The 24,555-nt window shown below is 34.5% G+C and overlaps 1 pseudogene; it reads left to right on the plus strand.

The window, feature by feature from the left end:
- The window catches only part of LOC122731994, a 119,312-nt pseudogene extending 101,876 nt beyond the window's left edge, over window positions 1-17,436 (plus strand).
- The last annotated feature ends 7,119 nt before the right edge of the window (window positions 17,437-24,555 follow it).

The raw sequence follows: 24,555 nt of genomic DNA on the forward strand, positions 1-24,555 counted from the left end.
AAGCTATAGTATATGAATGTCATGGAATGCTATTGTGCTTATAAAAAGTCAATTTCAGAAAGACCTGGAAAGGCTTACATGAACAGATGTAAAATGAAGTGAGCAGAACCAGGAGATTATACACAGTAACAGCAACATTGTACACTGATCAATTATGAATAACTGAGCTATTCTGAGTGATATTCAAGAAAATTCCAAAGGATTCATCAGGAAAAATGCTATCCATATCCAGAAAAACTAATGGAATCAGAATGCAAATTGAAGCATACTATTTTCATTTTCTTTATTTTTTTCATTTTTTCTCCTTTTGGTCCCTTTCTTCTATCATAGCATAACTAATATGGAAATATGTTTTACATGATTGAACATATATAACCTTTCCCAAATGGCTTATTTTATGGAGGGGGGAAGTAATAGAAAGAGGAAGAAAGTTTGGAACTCAATTTAAAAAAAATGAATATGAAAATTTTTCTTTACATGTAATTGGAAAAATAAATAATATTGATACTAAATTAAATTAGAAAAGAAAGGACAAAAATGATTCTTCCTTCCTTATCCATATCATATCTTCCCTAAAAAAAATAGCAAAATGGTGAAACACATACAGTGATGACATCTTTTAACTTATACAGACTTTTACCTCAGTAGTCACCCACTTCTTTGTCATGATGAGGGAATTATATTTCCCAAATTTCTTCAAGTCCATCATTAATATCATCATTCCTCAGTGTTCTACTTCTTTTTAGTAATTTTTAAATTAACTTTATTATCAGTGTGTATATTAATATTTTGCTTGAACTTCTTTTATTCTACATTAATTGATATCAATATTAGAGCCTGGACCTCAAAAACTCCTACCCCTTTTACCATGGTCCTCATCATCTCCTATATAAAAGAACAAACAATTCCATTTCTGAATTTTTGTTTGTTTTAGTTAGTTCTATATAGAAATGCAATAATTTTTGGGATTGTTTTATATCATGTGACTCGAATTTTCCCAAAGGAATATGGTATTATTTCTACTGATATTGATTTAAGGTCAAGGCAATTCATTATATCTGAAGCAAACAGAACTATACCAGGTGTGAAAGGGGTTACAAATAAAATATATGTACTTTTACATTAATTAGCTTTTTTGGTACTCATGAAAAAATAGTTAAATAGATGATAAGCACACATTTTGTACATGATTATTTCAATTCTAAAAATATTCATTCATTTTTTCCCCTTTATTTTAATAGGCTCAGTTGGTTTCTCCACTGTTTATACAGGGGTTATTTAATATAACTTATTTAAGTATAACATCAGCAGAGAGAGGAATAATTTTGCCTTCTCTTTGCCAATCATTTTATATTTAACTATGTTTTCTCCTACCATTTCTAGAATTAGGCCAAATAAAGGTGACAAGAAAGGTCAACCTTGCTTTATTCTGTTTGTACTGGAAAAGGTTCTAGGCTTATTTGTTTGCTTGTTTTCCGTTAGAAATAATGCAAACTATTGGTTTTAAATAGATGTTTTTGATCCTATCTAAGAAGATTCCTTTCATTCCTATAATATTTATGATTCTAAAAAACCTTATATAAGTATTCTTCTAACTTAATCATTTTATTTTGGTGGGGCAATGGGGGTTAAGTGACTTGCCTAAGGTCACACAGCTAGTGAGTGTCAAGTGTCTGAAGCTGGATTTGAACTCAGGTCCTCCTGAATCCAGGGCCGATGCTTTATCCACTGCACCACCTAGCTGCCCCTAACTTAATAATTTTTAACTGTGGTATAAAGATCCTTTACATATTCTATGATAAATTGGTAATCTATCCAAGTTTTCTTTGCCTGACTATTCTTGAGTAAAAGGTCTGACTATAACATTTCTTTTTACCTGAGACATGTTGCATTTATCCCTTTCCCAAATTTTCATAGTCACCATATTCTTTTCTACCAGATGGTTACTTTCCACTTTTTTTGCCACACTGGCAACAATACTTTTTATACAAAACTTGCCTCTGTAAGAGTTGACATGATATAGTGAGGAAAAGGAACAAGAGGAATACTTAACATCTAGTGTTTTGTTCACAAAACAAACATACACACATGACCTTTCTATATTTAGTTTGCATCATCTATATATCTTTTATAAGATAGGATGTGATGAAATTGAGACTTCGCCTCAGAGCCTGGGAGACAGGTTCAAGTGCGACCTCTGACAAACATTGTCTTTCTGACCCTGAGCAAGTGACTTTCAACACTCTAGGAAACACTCCAAGGCTAACACATTCAGAGAATATACTGACTTACATTGAGAGATGAAATTTCCTTACCAGGGAGTTTCCAGACAAAAGATGTTATAGATTCCTCTCCCTGTCCCTGTATCTTTGATTCCTGTGTGCTTCTCAATTTGTGTGTGTTTATTTATTACTCATGAAGAAAAGTTTAGAATTCATTAATATAATGGTCAACTTCTCTTCTAGCAAAATGTATTGTGGATTAATAAGTTATACATTTATATATAAAATTATTTTGTGGGGCAGTGAGGGTTAAGTGACTTGCCCAGGGTCACATAGCTAGTAAGTGTCAAGTGTCTGAGGTCACATTTGAACTCAGGTCCTCCTGAATGCAGGGCTGGTGCTTTATCCACTGTGCCACCTAGTTGTCCTATATATGGAATTTCTATCAATTTCATTTCTTTTTTTTTTTTTTTTGTGGTGCAATGAGGATTAATTGACTTGCCCAGGGTCACACAGCTAGTGTCAAGTGTCTGAGGCTGGATTTGAACTCAAGTCCTCCTGAATCCAGGACAGATGTTTTATTCATTGTGCGACCCAGCTGTCCCTCATTGAAATTTTTTAAAAACTCTTCAGCATCAATAATGTCTTGATTTCACTGAAGCTAAGTTACAGTTCCTTTATTCTACTTAAGGGAAGGAGGTAGGGTAAAGGAATAAAGATCTATATAGTGCCCACTAGGTGTCAAACCCTGTGGTAAATAAGTGCTTTGTACAAATATTATTTCATTTTATTCTCATAATAACCCTGCAAGGTAGATGCAATTATTGTGTTCAATTCACAAATAAGGCGACTGAGGTAAGCAGAGGCTAAGTGACTTGTCTGGGATTAGACAGCAAATAAGTCTCATTTGAGATTTGAATTCCAGCCTTCCTGGCTCCAAAAGTCAAACACTCTATTCATTGCACCATCAACTGCCTCAGAATGCTACATTAGTATTCATACCATATCAAGAAGTCTGGAGGAAGGCTCCAAGCACATTTTGTGGTCTTCCTATGGAGAACCTAGGGGAAGACATGGAGAAAAGTCACCCAAGATAGACAAATATGGATGAGTTGTGATTTACATTGCATGAAAGTGTACCCACATAGATGAGATCATGGACCCATTAAGATGATGAATTGTTTATCTTCACATAAGTCACAATTTTAACTCCTCTGAAAAGGCTTGTATAATAGGAACTGTTACACATTCTAATTTCTATAATATAATTGTGGCACATTTCTTCCAGTCTATGTAAGTGGGATCAATTCCTATTTTGTTAAGCACATTGAAGATAGTTTTATATCCTACTGGTTGAAATGCTTTCTTATGATCAACAAATGTGAAGCATATTGGAATTCAATATTCTTGGCATTTTTTTTCTGTTAGCTAATGTTGATAATAGATGTAGGCAGCAGTTGACCATCCCAGAAGAATGCTGTATTGTTCCTACTGATATGCAATCAAGGTCAAGTCAAGTTAACTCGTTAAAGTTTTAGGCACCTAGAGTGCCCCTACAACTGTGCTGGTTAAAAATAAAACAGATTTGCTTTCACATACACTTGCATATTTGGTCCTTATTGCAAAGTTGTGAAGTATTATATATTATGGATATTTATTATATCACATATATACATAATATATAATACTTCACAACTTTGCAATAAGGACCAAATAAGCAAGTACAAGTGAAAACACATTTATTGATAGATAGAGATATATACATATAGACATATATAATATGTGTGTTATGTGCATATCTATATCACCTATATTTTGCACACAATGCTTGGAACTTAAAAAAAATATTTATTGTGTCTCCTTTGTATTGGCTGCTTGCAATACTGGATTCTGGAAACAAAAAGAAAAAATAATTTCCGTCTTCAAGGAGCTCATATTCTAGGAGATAGGGACAAGCATCTCAGATGAGTAAATGTATAATGACTAGAAAAAATAGATTAGAAATAAATTGTGAAAGTCTTTTTGTACTGTTATCCGGAAAGTCCATAGAGTAATACCATTAATTGTATTTCTTTCTTCTTCTTTTTTTTTTTTTTTTTGCGCGGGGCAATTGGGGTTAAGTGACTTGCCCAGGGTCAACACAGCTAGTAAGTGTCAAGTGTCTGAGGCCGGATTTGAACTCAGGTACTCCTGAATCTAGGGCCGGTGCTTTACCCACTTTGCCACCTAGCTGCCCCCATTAATTGTATTTCTATGTTATAGATTAAAAAAAACTGAGGGAATAATTAATTTGCTTATTCTCATATATATATATATATAATATATATATAAAGTATCTGGGATTGGATATGATCTCAGGTATGGCCAACCCATCCTCCCCCTCCCCCCCTCCCCAGCACACCTCCTAACTTTCTAATGTAAGAGATTCTTTTTCTTTTCTTTTTTTTTTTTTTGAGAGGCAATTGGGGTTAAGTGACTTGCCCAGGGTCACACAGCCAGTAAGTGTTAAGTGTCTGAAGCTGGGTTTGAACTCAGGTACTCCTGACTCCAGGGCCAGTGCTCTATCCACTGCACCATCTAGCTGCCCCAGGGATTCTTTTTCAATGGTAAAAATTTTAATGACCTCTATATAATGCTTCTGTTAATGATCATTCACTGAAAAAAAGACACTGAAGTGACTATGAATTCAGTAAAACTTTTAATCATCCTCTTAATCACATCACTCACATATTTGAAAAATAATACATATATGGGATCATCCATATTATCTAGTCAATCTAAAGGAATGTTTTCTTATTCATTACATTTATTAACAATAGTTATTATTAAAAATTATGACATTATTTTGTCATTGTTGTGAGAGCTAAATTAAGATGAAAATGACAGTATTTGATGTGCTGATAGATTCTTGCATTATGTTTGTGGTTGTCCAGTGGACCTATGGCTCATACTTTGGGTGTTCAGTCATTTCTCAATTGTCAGACTCTTTATGACCCTATTTGGGTATTTTCTTGGCAAAGATACTAGATTCCTTCAGCAACAAATGTGCAGTCCATCTCCATGGACTAGGGCCAAAAGCCTTTCTAGCTTAATACGATGTGTCAAAGCTTGCCCACATTGTCTGAGTCTATGACAATCCAAAATCAACACCAAAGTAATATATAACATCACAGTAGGATTATAAAACACCATTGTCTAATGTAATGTAGCTCTATCAAAATATGCAAAATATATCTCCATCCTTAATTCATGTTTTTTATTCTTGATTTCAAATGACCTCATTCTTATGTCTAAATTAGTTTATGATTTATAGATTTTAATAGGTTAATTTTTAGAAATATGGTAAATTAAATGCTGATTTGGGATCAAAGTGTGAATTTAGAATTTGAAGTGTCCTTAGAGACTCTCTAGGACAACTTAATTTTGCAGCTGAGATAGCTGAGGACCACAGAGGTAAAGCCCCTCACCCAAAGTTTACTCAGGTGGTAACTGCAGATATTGAAAGGAACACCAGTCTTCATAATCCAGCTCCAGTGCTCAAACCAATTTTTTGGACTGTAATGATTGGAATGATGCCACCTACTGGAGACTTGCTGTGGGAAAGCTCCTTCATGAGAAAAATGCCTCAGAGGGCAAGGCCATGTGGCTTTTCCTAGGCGTCAGGAAATGATGTTTGCTCATGGGTGCTATCTATCAAGGCTACCAGTCAATCAACTTTAGGAGCCTCCTATTTTCTGGGAGGAGACAGGAAGGAGGAAAGAGAGCCTGCGCGGAGAGCTCTCGCTCTTTTGGGTTCCTGACTTGATGGTGGTGGTGGCGGCAGAGGACTTCACAGGAAATGTGAGGAAAGATAGGAATGCCAGGGTGTTGGAATTCTGTTCTCAATCTTTTTTCTTTCTATTTTTCAATAAACCCTTAAAAAACCTAAACTCGTTTTATCAGTGATTTTAGTCAGTTTCCCCCATAACTGGGGGAACAGATTAGAATCCACATTTAGAATCTTAAATTACACAGGACATTGCTTTAAGTGCATCAGTAAGCAATCAAGAGGCTTCAAATTATGAAATATACATCATTACAGTAGATAATACAAATACAAAGAATTGCACTCTCATACACACAACAATATACAGAGGGATATATAATTTGTTTAGAATATCATTAGTGAAATACTATACTATGATGTCATAACTTCTTGATAATATTAGATAAAAAAAAAATGTAAAATAAATTAATTTTGTTTAGATGACAAAATGGGGGGTCTATTCTGATTTCCCACAACCTGTCTATAATGAAATATAATGGTCAAATGCTAAAAATCAGTACATACAATGAGAAGACTATTTGGATTATGCTTGCGATTTCATATCTAAGTTATAAAATCACAGTTATAAAATGAATGCTAAAGACAAAAAATGTAATAAAGCATAAGAATAATATGGTTTTAGACATTACAAATTACCTGGTAGATAATGATTATGTATATACATATATATGTAAAATGAGTCCATGATTACTAAATTATTCCATATTGAGAGAGAAAAGGAAACATTTAAAGATTTTCCAAATGTAAGAAGAAATTGATCTAATATTTATGTGTTTATTGCTATTAAGTGTACCTTTTGTTAAAGCTAAGCCAATAGGTGAAGATATCTTATCTTTCCTGGGGTTTTTATGTTTCTCTTTACTATGGTTTCAGAAATGTTCGGTTATCTGTGTTGCTTCTAATAGCATCATTACATACTATTCATATCTTGTGAATAAACAATTTTGTGAATAAACTCATATTTTATAGCATTAGATTTTTAAAATGGGTTTAAAATAGTTTCTTAGAAATATTAAATAACTACCTATATGGATATGCCTATACAGACAAGTTTTTAATGAAAATATTTTACCCAAACATAAAGAAAGAATCAAAACCATATTTTGTTGTCGTTGATAATGTTGAGATCCTCGGTATTCTCCAATAGAAGAAAAAAACCTGCATTAATTATTCTTTTGCCAACTGAGAACCATGATTAAACTGCTGGATGGGGTATATGAGATTGCAAAAAGGGCGTAGGTTTGAAAGAATCAGCATCATTAACCAATTTACCCTCTAGATATGACAGATGGAAGCTGTTGAGGCCATGCTTTTCTGCCATAAGGGGCAATGATGATCTCATTCACATCTATGAGCTTGTTTCTTTTTGGCTACCATGCATGCTGTGTCACTATAGTCAAGGCTTTGAAGCTTTAAAATTTCATGTTCATAGCTCCAGGTTTCATTCCAGAATGCTTTGTTGATGCCTCAGCAGGGTTTTTAATGAATTGCTCATTTGCTCATATAGAAAAGCACAACCAGTGAGTTAAATATTATTGACAGACTCAATGGTTTCATTTTCCCATTTGCTCTGAAGTAACAATATCCATTTTGTATTTTTAATTGTATTAATATATATAGTCCACGTTGATTTAAATGTAGGCTATCCCCCAATACTGACCTCCCTCTTTAAATGAGACTTTTTCCCAAGTAAAAACATAGATAGATAGACAGAAAGAAAACAAACAGGTAGAGAGATAAACATATCTCAATATAGATAGAGTGATTAATACCATTGCTTATAGGACGCATTTTATTTCTAAATAAACCAAATTTAGGGAAAATGAAAGTATAATTTAGTTATATAAATTCATTCCACCATCCATATTTTAAGCACTTTGGATTACAATAATCTGTCATTTTTATAATAAGCTTAGTCAACTTTATGATGATGTCAGTTTATACTATTTTGATTGCCATGTTATGATGCATTTAATTTCTCTGATTCAAATTTTTGAAATTGCCATTTGGTGCTGTCATCTACATAGTGTGGATTTTCAAGAGAAGGCTTAGTGATTGTAGTAATAGTAACTCACAATTACAAAAAAGTTTTAAAGTTTGCAAAGCGTCTGTCCTCTTTGTGTTAAGTGCTGAAAGGATTATAATCCCCTTTGCCAAGTAACAAAACTAAGGTTTTATGACTTGCCCATATCATAGATTTAGTCTTACTTATGAGAGACTTGGGACTCAGGTCACTTGATGTCAAGTCCAGAAGTCTTTACATTACTCTAGTGTGTCAACCATCATAATACCCTGTAGATCATAAAAACAATGGATAAACCTTATTTTCTGTTATTGTTATAGAGCACATATTCATTTACTCACTTGATTTATGCTGTTTGCTCATTTTGTTTAAATTATGATTTGATTCACTAATACAATGAAATAGGAAATACAAATATTATTATGCCATTTAAAGAAGAGAAAACTGAGGTCATGTGACTTAACACAATCATCTAAATGGTATTATGGCCAGAACTAATTCCAGCTCTTCTGACCATAAATCTATTGCTTTGTTGGAAATTTGGTTGTTTTACTTTTGTTTTTCCTATGCCATATTTCTTCCTAGAAATAAAGTACTTTTTATGTCTTACTTACATACTAAAAATATCTATTAATACACATCTAATCTGAGTTAGAAGTCTGATTAGATTTAGTCTTGGGAGATCTTCAATAATTAACCATTTCATATGGTTTGGATATCTCCCCATCCCAAGGGTTTTCTCCTTTTGGGAGAAATGAGGTATTTGCGAGGCAGCATGACTTAATGTAGTGGTATCAAAATAAAATAGAAACAGAAATATGGCATTGTAGATGGACTTAGAAAAGCACAAACTTATATTACCTATGCTGTACTTTATTTTGACTGGTTTTCTCTAGCATTTGTCAATGATATTTTAGTTTTGTTAGAGTCCTGGGGAGTCTTCTGAACAGTTGCACTTATCAGAAATAGTTTGACACTTCTGGTGTAATTGAGATGGTTTGGAAAAGAGTGAAGAATTGACGTTCCAAGTTCTACCTTTGTTGCATTATGATTAGGTGACTCTGGACAAATCACTTAAACTTTTAAGACCCTAAGGAATGCTTACTAGCTGTGTGACCCTGGGCAAGTCACTTAACCCCAGTTGCCTCACAAAAAAAAAAAAAAAAAGACTCTAAAGAATGCTCCAAGAAAACAAATTACAGAGAAGCTTCCGAAAACCATGTGTTGAGGGAATTTCCTCACCTAGGAATTCTATGTATCAATCAAATCACAAGTGTAGTCCTTATTCTAAGCCTTTTATGAAATTAGTTCATTTCTAGGATATTTGAGTCAGTTACCCTACTTAAAACCAACACTGCTAAGCAGCAATTAAATATGAATGTATATTCAGGCAATAGGGCACCTACATAGCACGGTGCATAGAGTACTAGGCTTGGAGTCAGACTTATCTTCCTGAGTTCAAGTCTGGCCTCAGACATTTAATAGCTGTGTGATGCTGGTAAAGTTTCTTTACTCTCTTTACCTCAGTTTTCCCATCTTAAAAATGAGCGACAGAAGGAAATAGCCAATCACTCCCAGTCTCCTTGATGAGAAAACACACAAAAATGGGGTCTTGGAGAGTTGGATATAACTGAAATGACTAAACGATAATAGCAACAACAATTCAGGCAATGATAAGTAGAAAAAAGATTTAGCCTTAAAATCTTCTTCTTTGAAGGTAAAAAATAATATTTACCCCAGTTACTGATAGGCATGATTTCTTTTTTTTCCTCTGCTCTTTTCTGGGCATAATTTGACTTAAGTTATCAGAAAAGATGCATAACAATGATGGAACAATTCTGGAGTTCCCATACTTTCCCACAATCCTTTCTCAGGGTCTTTCTGCCATGTCCCTGCAATCCACAACTGGTATCTATTCTTACTTAGCATTGCCGTATCTGCTGAAGGATTTCAATAGGTATACTATTATTAAAATTCCTCTTAATCCTACTCCATGTAAACTCTCCTTTGCCTTGTATTGTAAGCCTTTCCTTCTTTTTGGAATAATGAGAAAGCATCCCGTGTGCCAACTACACCTCAGTCGACTTATATGACATCAAAAAGAAAGTTCTAACCTTCAATTTGAATAAGTACAATCTTTGTCACTGATCTTTGAATCAATCATACCTAGAAATGGCAGTCACATTAATCCTGAAGCTAGTAGCAGCACAAAATGATCTGACCATGTTTTTTCCTTCTTTAAACCCAGGATGATATCTTCTCTGTTGTTCACATGATGGTACATCTGTCTCTATAAGAATAAGTAGAGACACATAACCTTTGCATTTTTTTTAGAACAATTAGGTTCCTTTCTGTTAATGTTCTATTATCAGTAACAGTTGAGGATTTAATAAACCCTAACACTAGCATAAAATAATTTCTTTCAAGCATAGAAAATAACCTCTTGCTGAAAAACAAGATAATTTCTCTATTTGAATTGGAAAGGTAACAACCCCAATAGCTGTATTGAGCATGAAAACTTGTAATGCTATAATGTTCCCAGAGAATTAAATGCTCCAGCCATCAACCACAAAGAGCATCTGAATTACCCAACTGTTTGAATAATTGGAATGCACAAGTGCCCATTACAGTGCATTAGTTGAGTCTTTGAAAGGAAATTCTGAGAAGGAATCCAGATATAAAACAACAGAAAAAAAAAAAGGTTGTCTTATACTCTATAGGCTGTTATTAAGGTGTTTCTTTACCTTTCATAACTTGACATAATACATCTATGTATTCAATTGAAGTTATGGAAAGTCATGCTTCCTACTGCTTGTAATGCTAATATTATTATCAGAACTCCTGTGAATGTAAAAAGCATATATCTTGATAAAGTGTCAGAAATGAGAATGGAGTCCAGTAGGCTACTGATTGGGGCAGGCTAGACTCGGAGAGACAAGGTCATGTTTGGTAGGTAGCAAGAAATCATCAGACAAGGTGAAAGCCAGAAGACACAGTACTAAGAAAATGCTAGATTACTCAAAACTTCTGAGACCATCTATTTCACCTGACGCATGATTTCCCTTTTCAACAAAAAAATCTAGTCCCTGCTAAAAGACCTCCATTGATTCCATGGGACAAAAGTGGATAACTCATTATCTAATTAAAATTTTAATCAGCTAATTTGTGGGGAAGGTTTTCAGTATATTGGGCAAAAAATGCTTTATAACTTCAACTGATCGCCCCCATTTCTACCTTTTTGTCATTAGAGTCAATCAAATACCTTTTATGCATGAGGCCTTTGACATATAGAATTGGCCAACATCATTACAATAAAACTTAAGTCAGCATTTAGCAGTTAGAAATGAGATCAGATTTACGAGACATGGAAGAATAAGACCAAAGTCTAATATCACTGGGTATTTATATTGAAGAGAGAGCTCAAAGCAATGGAAGGTCAATATTGGAAAGAAAAATGTGGATATAAATCATTAAGCTGTATTAAATAAAAAAGGCCATGGGAACATAAGAACTGAAAGGATCTTAATATGAAAACTCGCTGAAAGAATGAGTGAATGAATGAATGAATAAATAAATAAATAAATAAATAGATAAATAAATAAATAAATATTTTGGCTTGGAGCTCCAAAAGGGTTTTTAGTATATCACAAGATAGTCACATTGTCATATTCCTGCCAGTAGAAATAGTTTTACTAGTTTCTTTATGATTGTATTACTAGTTGTATAAGAAATAAAAAGTTGGAGTTAGGTGGGGGAAGGAAGGGAAAGAATTAGTGAAAGCATAAATCAGAAGAGAGACAAATAGCCAAGTAGGTCTGGGTTTCCTGATAGATAATGTGGAATTGCCTGGCTAGACATAAAAGTTTAGATAGGAAATCAAGTTATTTCAAGTTAATTCAAACAAGTTATTTTACAGATGAGGAAACCAATGTAAATAAAGGTTAAATGACTTGCTCATTATTATACAGGTATAAAACAACTGTTGCAGAATACTGGAGAATCATATGATTTTATTTACAGCCATAATTAATGATCATCATTAAGTGTAGAGGAGAGCTGAGGGCTGGACTAGGTTAACATATCACTGAAGAATAATCAGCAAGGAGAAAATTGCCTGAAATCAGAGCATATTAGATAGATGGATATTCATATCAAGAAAAAATTAGAATCACAATAGTCCATCTTTTTGACAAAGGCAAGGAGCAGTCAAAGATGACCTTATAGGTAGGGTGACAAAACTGCCTCGGTTCCCTACACAGACAGTCTAATAAAGGAAATCCTATGAGTAGACACAGAATAATCTTGGGAAATGTGTCACAACAATGGCAAGTTGATATTGACACTGACGAGGATCTCATTTTTAGATATGACACTTTAAGATTTGTAAGGGGATTTCCTAAACACTTCACTGGGAAGTACATCATGACATTAAATTATTGATATCTTTGATCCCCATTTTATAAAAAAAGAAGCTAAGGCTCAAAGAAATGACATGATTTGTAATCTAATAGCTGTGGTTCCAGCTTTAATTGCTGTAACCAGAAGTATTAGAGATGTAGTGCCAACTCAGGTCTCCTGATTCCAAACATAGCATTCATTCTACTATTCCCAAGATAACTTCAAAACTTTAATTCATCTTTTCATAGATAATTAAATTATAATGCATATGCAGATAAACATATATTCACATCCTCACATTTGTCACTATATTCTTTATATTTATATAATTTCATATTTGATCAACTGTATGATTTCATTTAGAACTGGGTTCAGATAATAATAACAATAGTAATAGCAATAACAATAATAACAATAGGGGCAGCTAGGTGGCGCAGTGGATAGAGCACTGGCCCTGGAGTCAGGAGTATCTGAGTTAAAATCCGGCCTCAGACACCTAACACTTACTAGCTGTGTGACCCTGGGCAAGTCGCTTAACCCCAATTGCCTCACTAAAAAAACCCCAAAACCCAAAAAAACCCCAATAATAACAATAACAATAACAATAACAATAACAATAACAATAACAATAATATATATATATATATATATATATATATATATATATAAAGACCTGTGAGTGACCTTTTCCCCATCCCTTAGTTATAAGAGATTTAAAGTGATTTACTTATGATCATAATCAGCATATTAACTAAAAATTGTGATTTATTATATTTAAATATATTATTTTAAGTGTATTAAAGTCTCTCTTCTTACTACTTAATAATGTCAGATGATATTTTCCAATGTCAAGCATTAAGTAATATCACAAGATACAACAATCAGCAATACTATATTTTAGAAACCTTGAGTATTATGCTTGACTCAAGGGGGTCATGCAGCTCACTAGTAATATGCTTGATTAGAAGGGGTCATGCAGCAGAATTATGACCCTGTTGCTACAAGAAGGTTGATATGAGTATTGGAAAATGATGACATTTGTCACGTAGGCAGTTTTGATATTTCCTAAGAAGATGCTTTCATTTTAGATACTTTTCATTAGTATTGTACAGAAGCATTCAAGCTCTGGAGGGGTATAAACACCTGTTGATTTTATAACTCAGGGTCTTTCAGGTCTAACCCCTGAATGACCAGCTTTATTGTGAGGCCTTCTCTCAATAAGCCTATTTTCTATGGCTTAGGGACTTTGTTGTTTCTGTTCCTCTGTCGGACTTAGAAATTTTCCTGACAGAACTAGAAGGGACATTAAGAAATCATCAAGTTTAGCCCTCACATTTGAGAGAGGAAACAAAGGCCCAAAGATAAACCAAAAGGCAAAGAGAAGTTAAGAGATTTATTCCATGTCACACAGATAGCAAGTAGCAGAATCAGGATTTGAACTAAGGTTCCTTGACCACAAATCTACTGCCCTCCAGTGCCCATTCTCCTCCAAAAAACTTGAAAACTGCCTCAGAATTGATCTAGGAGTAGGGAATGCAACTTACTAGCCCAGCAGGAAAGCTCTCTCTCACTTAGGTGGGAAGGAAGTGAGGCACAGTGGATAAAGTACTGGCCCTGGATTCAGGAGGACCTGAGTTCAACTCCAGCCTCAGACACTTGACACTTACTAGCTATGTGACCCTGGGCAAGTCACTTAGCCCTCATTGCCCCACAAAAAAAAAAATAGAATTGACCAAATAGTAAAGGGAAGATCACTGGGATATAAGCAGTTAAATGACTTGTCAAGGGTCACAAAGTCAGTACTTTGAGGTAGATATGGAATGCAGGTCTTCATGATGCTGAAGCCAGCAATCCCACTTTCTCTATTTCTGTCTCTTCCATCTCCATATTACATTTGAGTGGGCACAATACGTATATATGAGATGTGGAATATAAGTTTCTTATTTCTTACTTTCCTTCTTTTACTTAATGATACCTGGTGGAATATCATCTACAGAAATCATGCTAGGAATACTCTTTGGTCAGCCTTAGAAAAAATTACTAAGGGGGCAGCAAGGTGGTGCAGTGGATAAAGTACCCACCCTAGATTCAGGAGTACCTGAGTTTAGATCTGGCCTCAGACACTTGACACTTACTAGCTGTGTGACCCTGGGCAAGTCACTTAACCCTCATTGCCTGGCCAAAAAAACAAACCAAAACAAAACAAACAAACAAACAGAAAACAGAAAAAAGTGACTAAGAGCTAATTCAATCCCTCACCACCATAGTTACAAAAAAGCTCTTAATCTTCGACCCTGAGGCTATGACATTAAATTCACTAGGGAATTTTAGTTAGGTCTAGTAGAAAACAATAAGAACATATTTTTTTTTCATTATTGGAAGTTTCTCTAAGTTCATTTAGTAAGAAACCAAATGTTTAAATAGAATTGAAGATATACATATATATATATATTTTTTTCTCTAGGATTCTAATTTTGTTTCATAATCTCATTTATTGATTTTTTTTTAAATAAGAAAAAAAAAAAGGTGCGCACAGGCTGGGATAAAGCTGCTGACTCACAACTTGCTGAGCTCCCGTGTGCGTGGGGTGGGGCTCTGGGTCTTTCAGCTGCATATTCCAGGCCAGAGCCCCAGGACTTCAACCCGGATTTCATGATGCCCATAATCTCCGAGATGGAATTGACGGAGCTGGTGGAAGAGGCCAAGAGCCTGGGACTCTTGTCTGAACTGCCCCGGAAGCTGGCCAACGGCTATGAGAAGGATGAAGAATTTTTGAGGAAGGCGCACCATGTCTTGTTAGAGGTGGAGGTGGTCGAGGGCACCTGCAGTGCCCAGAATCCTGAACGCCCGTTCCCCATCAACCGAGGGATCCCCAACATGCTGCTGAGTGATGAAGCAGCCACATCCAAGGCCTCAGAACTTCTCAAACACATGCCCCATAATCCAGCCCATCCACTTCTGGTTCCCAGACCACAGAGCCCTGGGGGATGGTATGATCGCTGTTTTATATATATATATATATATATATATATATATATACACACACACACACACACACACACACATATATGTATGTATATATGTATGTATATGTATATGTATATGTATATGTATATGTATATGTATATATATATTTCCTCATTAAAGGTTCAAAACTGAAAAAAGAAAAAAGAAAAAGAAAAACACACAAACACTGAGGCAAAGTGTCTCACTGGGTGTGTGACACTTATATATGTGATTCAATGAACTCTAGGATTTGTCTCCAAAATTTGAGAGGCAAGGAGAGCTTTTTTTGACCAAAGGAGTTCTACAGAAGGAATTCCCATTGCTAATGAATGGAGTCACAAGTCCCTCTCAAATTCACATAAGGAACAAAAAAGAAAATCCACAGAATCTAAATTATTTCTCCATCATCAAACAGCAAAAGTATAGATTATGCAACAATATATTGAAAAAGTTTCTTCAATAGTCCTTGGTTTTAAACTTAAATACAAATAAAATTTATCAATGCATCACCATAAACATTAGTTTCTTTTGAACAAATAACTCAGAAGTTCTTTATTCAAATGACTTTTGATAGTGCCCAACTGACAAACATTTGGATCCCCTATGCATGAGATCTTCTTGGTTAAGCATTGGGAAAAGCCACACACTTTATAATTCTACCCTCAAGGTTGGTATAATCTCAAGAAATATTAAAGTTTCCAATTTTCTTCCCTCAGAAACATAAAAAAAAAATACCTTATTACCTGGCTTAATTTAGTGTAAATTTTTAGTTTCTGTTGAAATGTAAATACTTTTGGGAAAAGTAAATTTAAAGTTCTCAATCATTTATATTTTTATATGAATGCTTATTTAATAACTAGGGAGGGGGATAAGGATGACAAGGGCATTTCACAAGGGCACAGAACAGGGAGGCAAAGACAAACTTCACCCACTTCACAATTTTGCTTAGAGTCAGGTCCTGACAACATGATTCTTGGTGTCCTTGATTACCTTCTAAATTCATTCTGATAACCCTTTTCTACCTTCATCTTAAGGGGCTGATGTAGGTGACAGATGTGACCTATTCAAAAACAACCTCAGTGAATTAGTCTAAAAACAACACCAGGAAAAGACAGATCTAGAGCTATGTGCTCTGCTCTAATTTAATACCTTATGACCTAGTTCACCTCACATATCAACATGAATCAGATATTGATACAGTTACTTTAGGCATAGTTGGTATTATGCATACTCTCAGACAGGTTTAGATGTGCATGTACAAAACTATCTACAATTTAGGAATTTATCTACCTGGAAGCAAGGGCATAAGCTAGTTGGTTAGGGGAAGTTTGGCTGGGGCTGGGGGAAGGGGAGAGGGTAAAAGAGAGATGTGTGGATGCACCAGTCTTTCTTTATGCCCTTGAAATCATGTCACATAGGAAGTCATTGTTTTGTACACTCTTTGTCCTATAGGTAACTACTCATATTCCTCTGATTGTAGTATTCTCTTCTATATGAAATGATTGTACACACACACACACACACACACACACACATTTGTTTTGTATACTCTATCCCCTAACGAATGAGAGTTATTTTTGTTTATGCCTTTCTATCTTCACTGCCTGTCACTAAGTTTTGGTTTGGATCTATGTTCATCAGTTTAAAAGTTTTGGTTTGGATCTATGATTTCATCAGTGTAAAGGATTCCTGGGGTTGGAATTTCTTCACTGCAAATTGCCAAGTTATCTGTAATTAACCTCATTTTAGAGAGTTGCTTATACATTGAAATTTTCAATTACTTATCTATAATCACCTTGCTAGTATGTTAGTGGCAGAACTTAGATTCAGGTCTTCTGTACTCTAAAATCCTCCCAATCCCTTCTGCATCATGTTGCATTGCATATAGGAGAAATTGAGTAAATGTTTGTTGGATTGTACTGTCTTTTTAATTTTTTAGCAGTAGAGGGAATGGAACATAAAAATACAAATGACAACAAATTCCACAAAAATTAGAATTATCTCACATGTGTTTGAGGTCTTTTCTGCTCTATAATTCCAGTTTTCTAAGAAGACAGCAATAAATTACAATCATATGTGATCATTAGCTAATTCTCCATTGAAGTATAAACATTTAACTGTAGTGTTGATTATATATTTAGGGTCTACGTTTATTACTTTTGTAAACCATAATATTGCAATGCAATGAAACAAAATACCTTTGTAACCCCAAGTAAATTTTCTTCCTTAGAATTAGCTATTCAAAACATTAGAACTGATTTCATTGTGCATTGTTCAAATGACCATATTCTGACATTTTTTCCAAGAAGAGTGTCAAGCACAGATAGCAATTACTGAAACCAGCTATTAGTGAAATATCTTCCATATTACATTTAGGACCTAGTCAAAGGGGGAAAATTGAAGTGGAAGGGGTAAGACCTATTTCTTTAAGGCCAAGTAGCATTTTTTTTGGTTTGCTTTGTATTACAGCGGAGGAAAAAAACAATCATGACCAAGACCAAATTATTGAGCTCAATAACACAAAGGGATTTTTGCTACATATTTCTTTGTTGAGTAGCTCGAAAACATTTTTACAATCTCTAGTGCTCTTTCAGAAAATCTTACTTCATAAACAAATGAGTCAGGAAGCCTCTTCTCATGTATCTCTAAACAATTTTTTTAATAAGCAATATTCTGTACTTTCTAAAGTACATTTGAAATCCTCTTTGCACAAAGGCAAAAGGAGACAAATAATGATTCTTGAGGTAGGAGAAGGGTTTGTAAGAGCTGTGGTGCTGCACAGGTACATTTTTTCAGGTTATAGCTAAGATTATGTCACTAACCATTTATGAACATAGAAAAATACTGTTTTTCCTCTGATATTTTTCACCCCTCTGCTCTTTTGTTTGGGGTATTTATCCTCATCTAGAGATAAGCTGCTAGAAGTTGTTTCTCATACAGGTCAATTAGTTTAACAGAAAAATCTTAGTCAGCTGGTTGTCTTATAAATATGCATAATTAATTAGTCTTGTGAAAAACCAGGTGCAAATGTTAATGGCAGAGAAAAAACATCAATGGAAATGGAAAACCAAGCCAAGTTAATTCTTTACCTGTGTTGAGCCATTAGATTATAGAGTCAGTATTGTGAAATACCCTAGAGATCTATATGAGTTCCCTAGTTTTATGGATGAAGAAAGCAAAGGAAAGAGAGAGGAGGCATCTAGCAAAATGTCACATGGTTATTAAAATAAAGGCATAATGTGAAAGAAAATCAGTTAATTTAAACTAATTATATTACCTGATTTCTGATTCCAAATTCTAGTAAATATTACTGGCATCATTTCTCCCATTTTATAGTTTAGAAAACTGAGAATCAAAAGGTGTGATTTGACAATATCCTCCAGCTATTTCTTTACTCATTTCCTTCCCTTTTTGCCATTAGCATCTTGAAAGAGAACTACATTTAAACCATTTGGTTTATGTTGTTGGTGGTCCCCCATTATTTGTGTTTGACTTTTCATGACCCTGTGAGCTTCTGTCCATATGGTTTCCTTGACAAAGACACTGTACTGGTTTGCCATTTCCTTTCCCACTGGCAAACAAGTTAAGTGACTTGCCCAAGGTCACAAAACTAGGACATTTGTGAGATCGGCTTTGAACTCAGGTCTCCTGACTTGAACCATAGCACTCTATCCACTGAGCCAATTAGCTGTTTCTCTAAAGTTGATAGTTTAGAGTTATTCCATATATAATAGCTCTATTTAGAGTATACTGTAATACTTCACCACCTTTCCTGAGACTTTTCCAGATAGAAATGCCTTCTCAATGACTAAGGTAACTTTTACTGCGTTTTTACCCTGATCCTTCTGAAAGAATCATAGTCACAGAGCTGGAACAGAATGTATAGATCAATAAGCCCAGCCTTACATATTTTGCAAAAAACAAATATACACAAAACTAAAAATAGCATAAGATTAGAAGGAGCTTATATATTTGAGGACCATTTGAGAATGCTTTATTCAAAATCATAGAGCAAGTTAGTAGCTAAAAGGTAGGTTCTAGATCAGTAATGTTTGATATAGATATGTTTTGTTGTCCAATTCTGATTATTCCTCTTCCTTTTTTCTGAACTACTAAAAGATCTATCTAGCTAGCTAGTTATATCTTTAAATGTATCTGTCTATTGAGAGTCTGGGTCATAAAATTTGGTGATTCATTACAAATATATATAGTATAATGGAGTAAACTGAGAGCTGGACTTTAAGCCGGGAAGACTTTGGGACAAGTCTCTTATCTGGCATCTCCTTTCTATCTGACTGTGGACAAAATCTGCCCCCCGCCCCCAGGGCCCTCCCTGCCACCATATCCAAAATGTTGACAAGACCTGCCAATTTCACCTTTGCAACATTTCTCCTAGGCATCACTTTCCTTGTTTCTACAGTGGACTTAATAGCACTTAACTCACAGGATTGTTGTAAAGATCAAATTAGAAAGTACATGTAGAGTGTTTTAAAATCTTAAAGCACAATATAAATATTAGCTCGTATTGTTACAGAAATTTTAGCAATTAATATTTCTTATTGACTGACTGAAAATTAAAGCCTATTATATTATTTTATTTTATTTTTTGAGATATTTTATTTTTTCCGTTACATGTAAAGATAGTTCTCAACTTTTGTTTAAACATGCTTTACAATTTCAGATTTTTCTCCCTCCCTCCCCTCCCTCCCCCCTCCCCTAGACAGCAGGTAATCTGATATAGGTTATATCTATATATCTCTATACATATAGATATAGATATATATATATATACACACACACATATATATACACATAATAACATTAATCCTATTTCTGCATTAATCCTGTTACAAGAGAAAGAATCAGAGCAGTGATGCAAAAGCTCAAAATAGAAAAAAAAAAACAACAGCACCCAAAACAAAAGAAATAATATGGTTCAATCAGCATCTATACTCCACAGTTCTTTCTTTCTTTTTTTTTCTTGGATTTGGAGATCCTCTTCTATCATGAGTTCCCTGGAACTCTTCTGTACCATTGCATTGGTGAGAAGAATATAGTCCATCACAGTAGGTCAACACTCAATGTTGATGATACTGTGTACAATGTTCTTCTGGTTCTGCTCATCTCACTCATCATCAGTTCATGCAAGACCCTCCAGGTTTCTCTGAACTCTTCCTGCTCATCATTTCTTACAGCACAATAGTATTCCATTGTATTCATATACCACAACTTGTCCAGCCATTCCCCAATTGATGGGCACCCCCTCAACTTCCAATTCCTTGCTACCACGTAAAGAGCAGCTATAAATATTTTTGTACATGTGGGTCCTTTTCCCCCTTCCATGATTTCTTTGGGCAAAAGACCTAAAAGTGGGATTGCTGGGTCAAAGGGTATGCACAGCTTTATCGCCCTTTGGGCATAATTCCAAATTGCTCTCCAGAATGGTTGGATCAGCTCACAGCTCCACCAACAATGCATTAGTGTTCCAATTTTCCCACAGCCTCTCCAACATTTATTAACTTCCTTTTTTGTCATTTTAGCCAATCTGATAGGTGTCAGGTGGTACCTCAGAGTTGTTTTAATTTGCATCTCTCTAATCATTAGAGATTTAGAGCATTTTTTCATATGGGAATAGATAGCTTTGGTTTCTTCATCAGAAAACTGCCTGTTCATATCCTTTGACCATTTCTCAATTGGGGAATGACTTGGATTCTTATAAATTTGATTTAATTCCCTATATATTTTAGAGATGAGGCCTTTATCAGAAGCACTGGCCTCAAAAATTGTTTCCCAGCTTTCTGCCTCCCTTCCAATTTTGGATGCATTGCTTCTGTTTGTACAAAAATTTTTTAATTTAATATAATCAAAATCATCCACTTTGCATTTTATAATATACTCTATCTCATGTTTGGTCAAAAACTGTTCTCCTTTCCAAAGAGCTGATAGGTACACTATTCCTTTCTCTCCTAATTTACCTATGGTATCACCTCTTATGTCTAAATCATGTATCCATTTTGACCTTATTTTAGTATAAGGTGTAAGATGTTGGTCTAAGCCTAATTTCTGCCATACTATCTTCCAGTTTTCCCAGCAGTTTTTGTCAAATACTGAGTTCCTATCCCAGAAGCTGGAGTCTTTGGGTTTATCAAACACTACATTACTAGTGTCATTTACTACTGCATTTCCTGAGCCTAGCCTATTCCATTGATCTACCACTCTATTTTTTAGCCAGTACCAGATAGTTTTGATGACTGCCGCTTTATAGTAAAGCTCCAGGTTTGGTACCGCTAACCCACCTTCCTGTGAATTTTTTTTCATTATTTCCCTGGATATTCTTGATTTTTTGTTTTTCCAGATGAATTTTGTTATTATTTTTTCTAGCTGTATAAAATAATTTTTAGGTAGCCTGATTGGTATGGCACTGAATAAGTAAATTAATTTAGGCAGTATTGTCATTTTTACTATATTAGCTCTGCCTATCCATGAGCAATTGATATATTTCCAATTATTTAGATCTGATTTGATTTGTGTGAAGAGTGTTTGGTAGTTGTGTTCATAGAGTTCCTGGGTTTGTCTTGGCAAGTAGACTCCCAAGTATTTTATATTACCTACCGTTACTTTAAATGGAATTTCTCTTTCTATCTCTTGCTGCTGGACTTTGTTGGTCATGTATAGAAATGCTGATGATTTATGTGGATTTATTTTATATCCTGCTACTTTGCTAAAGTTGTTAATTGTTTCAAGTAATTTTTGACTTCATTCTCGAGGATTCCTTAAGTATACCATCATAAAATCTGCAAAGAGTGATAGTTTTGTTTCCTCCTTGCCTATTCTAATTCCTTTAATTCCTTTCTCTTCTCTGATTGCTAAAGCTAACATTTCTAGAACAATATTAAATAATAGGGGTGATAATGGACATCCCTGTTTCACCCCTGATCTTATTGGGAAGGCCTCTAATTTATCTCCATTGCATATAATACTTGCTGATGGCTTTAGGTAGATACTGTTTATTATTCTAAGGAAAGCTCCCCCTATTCCTAAACTCTCTAGTGTTTTTATTAGGAATGGGTGCTGTACTTTGTCAAAGGCTTTCTCTGCATCTATTGAGATAATCATATGATTTTGGTTGGTTTTCTTATTGATGTGGTTGATTATGTTAATAGTTTTCCTAATGTTGAACCAGCCCTGCATTCCTGGTATAAATCCCACCTGGTCATAGTGTATTATCCTGGTGATCACTTGCTGTAATCTCCTTGCTAATATCTTATTTAAGATTTTAGCATCAATATTCATTAGGGAAATTGGTCTATAATTTTCTTTCTCTGTTTTTGCTTTGCCTGGTTTTGGTATCACCACCATATTTGTGTCATAAAACGAATTTGGTAGAACTCCTTCTTCACCTATTTTTCCAAATAATTTGTATAATATTGGAATTAATTGTTCTTTAAATGTTTGGTAAAATTCACCCGTAAACCCATCTGGCCCTGGGGATTTTTTCTTAGGGAGTTCATTAATAGCTTGTTCAATTTCTTTTTCAAATATGGGTTTATTTAAGGATTTTATTTCCTCTTCAGTTAACCTGGGCAGTTTGTATTTTTGTAAATATTCATCCATTTCATTTAGATTGTTAAATTTATTGGCATACAGTTGGGCAAAATATTTCCTAATTATTGCTTTAATTTCCACTTCATTAGTGGTAACATCACCCTTTTCATTTTTGATACTGGTAATTTGGTTTTCTTCTTTCTTTTTTTTAATCAAATTAACCAATATTTTATCTATTTTATTGGTTTTTTCATAAAACCAGCTCTTAGTTTTATTGATTAATTCTATAGTTTTTTTGCTTTCAATCTTATTGATTTCTCCTTTAATTTTCAGGATCTCTAATTTAGTGTCTAATTGGGGATTTCTAATTTGTTCTTTTTCTAGCTTTTTAAGTTGCATGCCCAATTCATTAATCTCCTCTTTCTCTTTCTTATTCATGTAAGCATTTAGAGCTATAAATTTTCCCCTAAGCACTGCTTTGGCTGCATCCCATAGATTTTGGTATGTTGTCTCATTATTGTCATTCTCTTGGATAAAGTTATTGATTGTTTCTATGATTTCTTGTTTGGCCCATTCATTCTTTAGAATGAAATTATTTAGTTTCCAATTGATTTTCATTCTACTTTTCCTTGGCTCTTTCTTACATGTAATTTTTATTGCATCATGATCTGAGAAGGATGCATTTACTATTTCTGCCTTTCTACATTTGACTATGATGTTTTTGTGCCCTAATACATGGTCAATTTTTGAAAATGTGCCATGTACTGCTGAGAAAAAGGTATATTCCTTTCTATCCCCATTCAATTTTCTCTAGACATCTATCATGTCTAACTTTTCTAGTAATCTATTCACCTCTTTCACTTCTTTCTTATTTATTTTTTGGCTAGATTTATCTAATTCTGAGAGGGGGAGATTCAGATCCCCCACTAGTATAGTATTACTGTCTAATTCCTCTTGTAACTCATTTAACTTCTCCTCTAAGAACTTGGATGCTATACCACTTGGCGCATACATATTCAATATTGATATTACTTCATTATCTATAGTACCTTTAAGTAAGATGTAATTTCCTTCCTTATCTCTTTTAATGAGATCTATTTTTGCCTGCACTTTGTCTGAGATAAGGATTGCTACCCCTGCCTTTTTTACTTTAGCTGAGGCATAATATATTCTGCTCCAGCCTTTTACCTTTACTCTGTGTGTATCTCTCTGCTTCAAATGTGTTTCTTGTAAACAGCATATTGTAGGGTTCTGGTTTTTAATCCACTCTGCAATTCGCTTCCGTTTTATAGCAGAGTTCATCCCATTCACATTCACAGTTATTATTACTGACTGTCTATTCCCCTCCATTCTATTTACCCCCTTTGTACTTTCCCCCCTTCTTTCACCCTATTCCTCCTCACCGACGTTTTACTTCTTACCCCTGCCTCCCCCAATCTGCCCTCCCTTTTTATCACCCCCCTCTCTTTTCTTTACCCTTTTCTCCCTTGCTTTTGTCCTCCCTTCTATCAGTCCCCCCCTTTCCCTTCCCCTTT

Source organism: Dromiciops gliroides, chromosome 6 (assembly GCF_019393635.1).
Source record: "Dromiciops gliroides isolate mDroGli1 chromosome 6, mDroGli1.pri, whole genome shotgun sequence".
In the NCBI taxonomy this organism is placed as follows: Eukaryota; Metazoa; Chordata; class Mammalia; order Microbiotheria; family Microbiotheriidae; genus Dromiciops; species Dromiciops gliroides.